This window comes from Saimiri boliviensis, chromosome 4 (genome assembly GCF_048565385.1).
Source record: "Saimiri boliviensis isolate mSaiBol1 chromosome 4, mSaiBol1.pri, whole genome shotgun sequence".
NCBI lineage: Eukaryota > Metazoa > Chordata > Mammalia > Primates > Cebidae > Saimiri > Saimiri boliviensis.
Window position 1 is genome coordinate 116036650 of NC_133452.1, and position 10491 is coordinate 116047140.

Genomic DNA, 10491 nt, shown 5'->3' on the forward strand with positions numbered 1-10491 from the left:
CTAACGATTTCTCATTAGATTCAGTTTTACTGTATGAGTAATCATTGCCAGTTATTTCTAATAATAAATAAACTATTATCAAGTGCTTACTGTACAAAAGGCACTCTTTCTGCTTAACCCTGTGGGAAAATCAAAAAGACTTTTAAAGAGAACCCGCCCATAAGCCTTTACAACCTGATTGGAAGGAACCTCTAAATATGAGCTCATGGCCAACTAGTAAAATGAGGCATATATATGTGGTAGATACTGGGGCAGGCTATGTAAGGAAGCCCCTATGAAAGCTGTTTATTTAATACTAGGCAAAAGTCCAAATTTTGGTGTAGTGTACACAGGATAATTCTCCCTGACCCGTGGTTTCCTCATTTTCCACAGAGCAATCTCCTCATTTTTAACAGATGAAGCTTGGCACAAGAGCAACAGCAAAAACTGTGAAAAAGAAGGTAGGTTTATAGTTCTTCTAAAACTTTTCCTCATTGTGTGGCTCTATTTCTTACAGTTTATGTTGAACACTAATTATCACCAATATTTTAAGGATATTTTAATAGAAAAAGCATTTAAAAGTTGAGAGAAATTTTTCTTATTCATTTCTTGATATTTGGAGAAGGCCTACTTAGATGGTGTCTTAGCCCTGGTCTTCTAGAAAACAAAACTTGAGGCAAAGTTTAAGTTGCTAACAACTTATTTGGGAGGTGCAAACCCAGGGCCTCAAGGATAAAGGAAAGGGAAGCAAAGGAAAACGTAATGACCCCTGCAATTTCCCCAAATGTGGGAAACTCTACTGCATAATTTGTGGTAGTGGGGGACTGCATTTGGGCTTTCTGCTAAATTGAAAAAAGAAAAGAAAGAAAGAAAAAAAAGGAAAATATGATGCAAAGTGTTACTGTGTTAGCTATTGCTTCACAGCTAGCCATGGAGAAATGCAGAAGTTGCTCAGCAAGTGTGTTCACTCAGCAGCAGAACTTCTCCAGAATGTTGTAAGGAGGAAGTGTACCTTACAGTATTCCACATAACACACAAAGGAAGGGGAACTAATACCCACTGTCATCTCCCTCTTCCCTTTGACCAGGGTTTACCCCATTGGAGACTAACTCCTCTGAACTTTGAGGTTGTGTGAATCATCCCCACCAGTCAGTGCTCAGATCCTATTCAGCCCCCTGGTGACTGCCAGATCTCACTCCCTACAGTGTGGTGCTTCATCCAAGTTCAAAGGTGGAGGGTCAACCAGTGCAGGACAGAGACAGAGAAGACATTATTATTACGGCATTATTGAGGACACTGGAGAAGGTATACCAGATTTGTATCGGATGGAGATGGCTTACCTAACAGAATTTCAATTTCTTTTTACATCTCTCAAAATATTTAACATAATTGTTTTTAAACAGTAGGCATACAATAGCTTCTGATTCAATGAGTTAACAAAGGACATGAGACACTCTTAAGTCTATGGGTGGCAACCCCCAAACTTGCAGGTATAATGTCTGCAATAGGCAGAAGAATGGCTCCAAAGATATCCATGTCCTAATCCCTAGAAATTGTGAATGTTAGGTTACTTGACAAAAAGGACTTTGCAGGTGTAATTAAAGTTGAGATAGGGAGATTATCCTGGAATTATCCGGGTGGGGAATTCTAATGGCAAAAGTCCTTAAAGATGTAGAAGGGAGGCAGAAGGGAGGTCCAAGTGATGCCATGTGAGGAGGGCTTCACATGCTGCACTGCTTTGAAGATGGAGAAAAAGGGACACCAGTGGAGGAATGGAGGCAGACTCCAGAAGCTGGAATGGGCAAAGAAACAGATCCTACCCTGGCCTGTAGAAAGGACACACCCGGCCCACACCTTGATTTTAGTCCAGTGAGACCCATCAAGGCCTTCAGACCTACAGAACTGTAAGATAATACATTTTTGTTGTATAAGTCACTACATCTGTGGTAGATGTGGTACCACTACAAATGTGGTAAAATGTCTGCTAAGGTTGCTAAGATCTATCATAAGAGCAAACCTTCTATCTATAAAATTGTGAAGATAGAATAAGACATTTGTGCTAGTTTTGATGTTGCACCTCAACTGAAACAGAAAAGCTATGGTGCAGTATGTGCTAAGTGCTCAGTTAAGATGGAAAAGGCATTTGATCTGTGGGTGGGAGACACAAACAGAAACCTGCTTCAGTTGACAATAATCAAGTTTGGTTCTATTCTTGGTTTCAGGTATCCACTGGGAACCTTGAAACATGTGCCCCAAAGGTAAGGGGACTTCTGCACAGAGTGTGGGAAATAAGTAATTTCTGTGAGGCTGTTCTGTCCTTCCATCATGAACCTAGTTCATTCTCTCTTTTTTTCAAGAAATATAGGACTTAAACAGTGTATGTTTTATATGGTGTTGGTTTTATAACCTCTCTAATTAGTTAGAAAAATAACATGTTATAATGCTTAATGATGCAAATTTAAAATCATACCCACCAAAAGAGATGCATTTTTTTAAATGATAAAGGAGCCCTTTACATTAATGGAGAGAAAAGAGAAACATGCAAATAGCATCAGTTGTTAAATACTGAGGAAAGGAGGAGAGGAAAAAGCAAGGAGGAAATTTGGTACCAGATTTGACCTGATATGAGGAAAAATGTTCTAAAAATTAAGTTGCCTGCATAGGAAACAAACGTGGGAGATGACTGTTTACACAAAGTTGGTATAAGTATTTGATAGACATTATGAAGGAAATTAAAGCTTCTGGTACATTATCTTTATGGTTCCTTCAGCCTTAAAATCTGAGACAGTAATCTAGGAAATAATTATATTGACTTTAATATATTAATGGCATAAAAAAGAGAAATACAAAAAAAAAAATAGAAACTAGATACCAGGAGTGTTATCTACAGGTAAATGCAAAAAGGAAAAGTCAAGCTGAGTTAAAAGGCAAAAAGGAAACTCTGAAATGAATGTCTATTATATTAACCATTGTTAGAAGTATACACTAAGATTGATTTGTGTGAGGTATCTCTAAAAGAAAAAATGTGCCACATCCCAGGTATTACAGAGACATAGTTAATATAGGGAAATGGTGCAGGAAGAATTTAAGATATCAAAGGGCTATGTATATAACATATGTGTAAACATGACAAAAAGGAGATAGATGACATTAGTACTGGTGAATGAATTTTATAAGAGAAAGGATGATATTAAGATCTCTGGCTAGCAAAAAGAAATAATTTTGGCAAAATTTGCAATATGGACAAAATGGTGGAAAGATAATTCTTAGACATGATGACATAGTAAGACGTACATTTTAGGACAGATTTTATCAATACTATAAAAGATGGAACTGACAACACCATTGATAACAAGGGATTTGAATTGATCAGAAATTGTTTAGAGATTGCGCTATAGAAAAAAAGGAAAATCTGTTTCCTAAATGTGCTGAAATGTGTTTACAGCCTTACATAAATTATTGAACAGTCAGCATCCTGAAAGCACATTTACACTTTCGTCCTTGGAAATGAATCAAATGTGTAATGAGGAAGACCAGAGCAGAGATGTTGTAAAATGATTCCAGGCTGTCTACATTTACACTATAATGGGCTTTGTGGGATTAAGATATGGCTTAAAGGTTCACATCACTAACCTCTTTATGTCTCGTCTTTCTCTTTGTGCAAAAAAGGTTCTGACTAAGTGAGCCCTACGTTTCTTACAGCTCCAGAGATGAAGGCTATGCTTGTCAGTATGGTCATGTAATATTTGTTTGACCCCAACATAATGTTTTTCAACCTAGGCCACAGTATAATAACTTACCATGCTCTTGTCTTTAAGTTTCCATTTATAATGATTTGAAACTTTCCTCTCTTCAACAGCAGGAAATGTTTCCACTTTTCAACAATGCAAATCTACTTATTCCTTGGCCTATACCTGCAAATCTCGTGTTTCACAAATTGTAGTTAGGGTCCTACCTAATGGCTACACTCTGAACTAGCCTGAAGTTTTTTTCCATCTCAGTTCTTTACTCTATTACTCACAACTCTTTAATTTGCTTCTAGATCACATAGAAGCTTTTGAATATGTATTAGTTCTCTGTTGCTGCAAAACAGGTGAGAGATGGAACTGAAATGGGGTGAGGATGAGTTCACTGGAAGTCTTTATGTTGAATGACAGTGTACTCCAGATTCTCCATCCTAATCCTCACCCTTTATCTCTCTCATCATTACCGCAACACTAAGAGCATAGTAGGGCATTTTACTCCTAGTCAAGATGGAGGGCTCATTTCTTAAAAACTGAATTAACCATCTGGGAAAGCTTAAGGCTTAAGGTATGGAATTGGGATTTCAGCTAGCTTCCTCCCAGCTAGTGCTTATCAGCAAACACACCCTGCCTTCCCTTGTGGTCCGTGTATGCACAGTATACCCAGAGTGATGTCCTGCCTATGGAAAAACTCACCTACTGTCACAAAGCAGGCGTGATACAGAAGTGGTGAGGTTCTTCTGGCATCAACATTTAAAAGAAAAACCAAGATGAACTATCAGAAAATCTGACTTTGGAGGAAACTTATTCAGGAGACAAAAGAGCACTTAAAATACACAGCTACCAAGCACTGGGAAGAGGTCATAGGAGACTTAAGAAAAATAAGCAATGTTAGTAATATCTTTTGAAAGAAAAAGATAATATCCATACCCAAAAAATACATGCTTTCAAAGAAAACTTATGGAAGGACTACAGGTAAAAATAACAAGTATACCTTATTTAAATAAGCTGATTTTAAATTCACAAACAAGCATAGAATCATAAAAAATACATATTTTAAAAAACATCTCTGGCATAAGGAATATCAGTTTCTATTAAGCTTTGAAGAATCCCTCCTCTTTCTCACTGCTACACAGGGAGGGAAAACTATATTCTAAGGTAGCAACAGATGTGTCCTAGAAAGAGACGCTTGGGCCCTCTTCCTAAGTCAATCATGGTGTGATCCAGAAAGGACTGAGTTCAGAGCAAGCAAACCTTGTGAAATGGGTGGAGTTTTCCCTTATTCCCCTCACCCCCTCACTGGGTGTGCAAGGGTGGTGTGGCTCACTTCTTCAATATCCCACTGCTCAAACCCCTGGAGGAAGCATGCAGATGGGCAGGTTGTGGGAGCGGTTTTTTTGGGCTCTGACCAAAGGGCAGCATCTAGGGTTGAGTGTTTCCAGCTTCGGAAGCCCCAGTGGGCTGTGTTACAGGGCACTCTTTTGGCTTTGCCATCTACAGGTGGCTTGTGTCAATCATTTCAATTAGACCCTCTGCCTTATTGCAAGGACAGAGGGCTTTCTGTATCCTGGGGTTTTTGCCCTAGTGTACCAGAAAAATCAGATCATGAAACAGAACTGTTTGTCCTCACTTAGGTCCGTGAGCACAGGCCCAAGGGTGGAACCCTTGCCAGGGACCCAGCCCTTCTCTACCCAGCACTTCCCTGACCCGCTCCTGTATCACTTGGGCTCTAGTTCTAGTTCAGCCAGTAATTACTGAGCACCCTTAAACAAATCATTTAACATTCATGGGCCTCTTCATCTGTAAAATGAGGCCATTTAATTACATGATCTGTGAGGCCCATTTCAGCTATAAATCTGTTATTTTTATTTTCATAGAGAGACTTCAGAAATGTACCAAAAGCAAAATCTGAACTAAAATGACCCATTTTTTGGTTCTATTTTTATTCAAGAGAAAACAGCAGTATACAGACCACAGCCATTCAAGAAAACCTCACCATTTACCTAAAGAATACTTTCACAGCACCACTTTAAATAGACATTTTGAAATATACCTAAACATACAGAGAGAGAATAGAAATATACCAAAGGATGTGTCAATACAAAGTAATATTTTTTAAATGAGGGGAAAATGGCAAAAAATAACATGGCTTGATGTGTAGAGCTGATCAGAGTCCTGAGTGATGAGTAGGATTTACTTCCTGAGTCTGGATTTGTTAGAACATCAACCATAAAAACCAAATTAGATGTGCTATAAATCAGGAGTCACCTCTAGCTTCATGCACCCACCTCCCCTGACCAAAAGGAGAAATGTGCAGAAGTGACCACAGGTCTTTTCCACCCAGCCCCGCACAGGGGGAGAAGACTTCTCTACTTGCTTCTTTGTGAGTTTCCTTAATGATTTACCTCCCTGCAATTAATTTTTTCCCCACAAAGAGATCTTCTCTATAGGCACTATAAATGCTGGCCTTCATTTGTGTAACACTTGCTAATACACAAAACTCCCACTTGCTAGTACACAAAACTCCCTCATGTAAGGCCTTTTCAATTGATACTCTCAAAAATCACGTGAGATTAATAGAACAGGATGGAAGAACTCAGGAACAGAAAAGTTTGGCAGCTTGCATTTCACAATTTAGTAGTGTGTCTGCTACATTGAGGCAAGGCCAGCATTCCTTACAACATCAAAATAAAAAGGAAAACACAAGGCACCAAGCAACCCGAGCTCATTTAAGTGTTAGTTTTTGTTTTCCCTGTAATTAAATAGTTAACCATACTGGAACACACTGTCTGAAGGTTGGAGTCCTCAACAGTCCCAAAGTCCTTGGGCTCAAGCACAACCCAGCGACTATCTCTCATGCACCTTGATCAGAAGAGAGACTGAGGACCCTTCAGAAAATTAATGAGTAAACTACTCCCTTATCTATTTTTCTATCTATCTACCCATTAATATCATATTTTAGCAAAATTCTCCAACTACAAGAAACTTTGTACAAAGACCCTCAAGGCACTGCATAATTCTCTCTCTTTGTTAAAGATATGTAAACTACATGGGGGCCCAGTTTTATTCTTTAAGAAGTAATAGACCAATTATCTCCATCCACTTCTGACAAAAGTGAAACATTTAAAATATGTACCCTTACACACCTCTATCATTCTATGCCTGTATCACTATACATCTGTATCATTCTATACCTGTATTGCTACACAACTGTATCATTCCACACCTGTATCACTCCACATCTGTATCACTCCACATATGTACACTCCACATCTGTACACTCCACATCTGTACACTCCACATCTGTACACTCCACATCTGTATCACTCCACATATGTATCACTACACATCTGTATCATTTCATACCTGTATCATTACATATCTGTACATTTCACACCTCTATCACTACACATCTTTATGACTACAGACATGCATCGTTGCACACCTGTATTACAACACCTCTGTGTCATGGGTCTCTGGCCCAATGTAGTGGATTTTAGTAGACTTCACAAAATACCAGGGTAGATCACCACAAAGTAGCACCATCACTCCTGTACTGTGTGTGTGTGTGTATGTGTGTGTGTGCGTGCGTGCGCATGCTCGTGCCTGCATCTCTATTATCTATCTACCTATCAATCATCTATCTATCTAATTGGTTTTGAATCTGTCTCCCCTTCTAGTCAATAAGCTCTTTCAGGAAAGAGACACTTACTCATTATTTTCTGCTATCCCCAGTAGGGGTTAGGCAATCACTGAATATTTAATGACCAGATAAACAAAAATATGAGTCTTAGAATTAGACCAGCCTGTGTGGCATCCCTTTGTCACTATGTCTTAGCTGGGTGACCTTGAGCTAATTTGGCTTTTTAAAATAATCTGTATCTTAGACTTGCAAACAATCTGAATCTTAGATTTACAGAGTCCCTTTTCTATAAAGTGAAGATCATGCTGCATAAATTTCAGGGTTGCTGGGAGGATTAAGGGAAGAATTATGAAAGTGCCTGGCACAATCCGGGTGTATTGGAGGCACTCAATAATGCTACTTTTGCTTCTTCCATAAAATTGAGATTGAAGTAAACATCAGATATGCATTGAATATCAAAAATATTCAAAAATTAGTTTTCATCCAAATTTAGTAAAAATCAACAGGATATATTCTCACCAGCAAGGGCTATTCTAGAGGGGGACATATATCATATTTGATACTTTCAAGAACTGTGCTAGTTTATTGCCTGAAGAAATAACAGCTTTATATGCAGCAAGGATGAGCTTTCTGGCCGTTAAAACTGCTCTAAAGAATCACTATTTGTTGCCACTAGTTAACCCAGCCAATCGAGGCACACCCCGAAGGAGTCTTTTAATGGAGACAGTAAAGATTCCCAAGCTGCATTTTTAAATGCTTGTAAAAATGAACATCCCAAAGGGATGAATTTTTAAATACTTAAGGGTATATGAATGGGGCATAGTATAAAATGAAGTCGAGGTTTGGCAACCATCCAGCACAAGTATCTCTGCCGGTGAGGCAAACCCTGAAAGAGCAGGCAGCAGAGCCTCAAGTCCTCCCTTGAAGAAGGATGTGGCTGGTGCCTCTGCATGTCCACTACTCCCATCCTGTCCCTGCAAAACTCCCTGTTACAAATACCAGAAACTCACTCTGGTACTAAGACGGGAAGTGGGAATTTTGGAAAAAAAATCTACAGGAAGCCCAGGGAACCAGGATCAAATAGGAGAAAGTTGGGAAAGGCATAGCCAAAACCCTGCCACCAAAACCATCTCCTTAGGTAGCCCACACTGGACAGTGGACACCAACAGAACTCCACTCTGCAGAGTATGCCTCAACCCTCCAAACATCGTGGCCAGCTGCCTCTTGAGGCCTCTCCCTAAAGAGTTGGCTGTGACCTTAGGAAGCAATTAGAGATGATTTTTCAGCAAAATCTACTTGCTGTCTGGGGTTCTAGGCAACTTCCAGCTTGCTTCCACAGATGAAAGGAAGAAATCTTTTTTTCATTTGCTTGAGGAAAAAGGCCATGTCTTCCATCTATCTTGGGAATCTCTTGGAATCGGGCTGCTATGTTGCCAAATGCAAACGTCCATTACAGCTCCCCATTTCCTGTTATTTTCCCTGTTTTACCCTTGAGGAAACTTGCCAAGAGAGCACAGGAAATGGTAGAGTTCATGCCACTCCTCGAATATACACTTTTTCTGCACCCACTGACTAATCAAGTCTTATTTTTAAAAATTAATTCAGTTTATCAGCTTCTGGACAAATCACTTTCATTGTTCTATGAAGACAATGTCTAGGATTTACTATTGTTACAGTGCTTCCAGCCACTTAACTGCTTTTCTTTTCCCCTTTAAAGGCATTTTCAGTTACTATAAAATCTGAGAGTCTGCATCTCCTTTTCCATCCAAGAATAAATCACAGGGACAATACTCTAAAGTTGCATGAAAATACACAAGCTGAGCTTCAGCCAAAGAGCCTGCCTCACTCAGAAGTAACTGTGCTCGTGCGTCAGGATGCTTTATTATACAACCAAGTGAAGCCAAGTATCTCACCCTCTCAAGGATAAAGATTATTTAAATAGATGGCTATATGTGTGACTCTAATCGCCAAAATCTGGGATCAATTATGGAAGTTAGTCAGTCCTAAAATTTTATTTACTATCTGATACAGATGTTTACCTTCACTTGCAGATTTCATAGTCAGCTGGAAAATTTATTTAGCTCTCCCAAGATAACAATTTGTAGGTGTAATTTCTCACGCCAAGAGTTTGCAGCCGATTGCTATCTGCTGTAGTTCTTGTCACTGCTAGGGGGAACTAAAGTTCCAAAAGAAATCTGCCATGAAAAAGTAACATAGGATGGCTCAAACAAACCCATGTCAACCTCGTTTTCCTTTTCTTCTTTGACTGCAGGTGGTAAAAATCATCTTCTCAGACTACCATGCTAATGAAAAAAAAAAAAAAAGAAAAAAGCTCTGTGACATAGTTCAAACCAATGAGGTTGAGCAGAAGAGTTCTGTGACTGCCCAGAAAAGTCTGATTTCCTGATGCGGACACCACCCTTTTCTCCATGCCTGAATTCTAGATGTGTTGATAGATACTGTTGCAGCCATCCAGGGACCATGACGGGTAGACCAAGAGAATTCCAAAGAGGTTGACTTTGTTATAACTTGAACCTCTGAACCACTTGCCTACTCTAAACTGTGCTGAATGAAGCAAAAAATAAGTAAATAAATCCATATGTGTTTAAGGCTATATTAGTCTGGCTTCTGATATTCACAACCCAAAGCAATTCTTCCCTTTTAAGTCTGATAAATGAGAAGTCATTATTCTTTCCTGGAGGCCACATGATCACCCTGGAGAGGGTTGGACTGACAGTGAGATCAAATATTTCCCTGTGATGGCATAAACAATGTGGTGATCTCAGCCTAGAACCATAATATGGATATATAAGGCATTTATCCCCAAAGCAAAAGGTCATCTTAACCTTGCATGCCAGTCTTAAATATTACCACTAGTTAACATCCTAATCTCTCAGCCAGGACTGGATCTGCCAAAAAATTTAAAAATAAACATTTTTAATCCCAGTTGGTTGTTTATCTTGGAAACTAGTCTAAAGCCATCAAAATCTGATAACTGAGCAAAATAATGTATTGTAAAATCATTGTTCCTCATTTAAACTTGCTTTTAATTCTGAAAAAGGCCTTTGGCATATAAAATTAAACATTCTATATTGTTTTCTTTGATCCCTTTCATGAGCAAAACAC

At 39.0% G+C, this 10491-nt stretch overlaps 1 long non-coding RNA gene across 1 annotated transcript; it reads left to right on the forward strand.

The window, feature by feature from the left end:
- Positions 1-361: 361 nt before the first annotated feature.
- LOC141584158 (uncharacterized) lies at positions 362-10085 on the forward strand. Its single transcript, XR_012517097.1, has 3 exons — positions 362-440; positions 2202-2237; positions 9638-10085. It is a non-coding gene; the product is annotated as an uncharacterized LOC141584158 (long non-coding RNA).
- Positions 10086-10491: the final 406 nt, after the last annotated feature.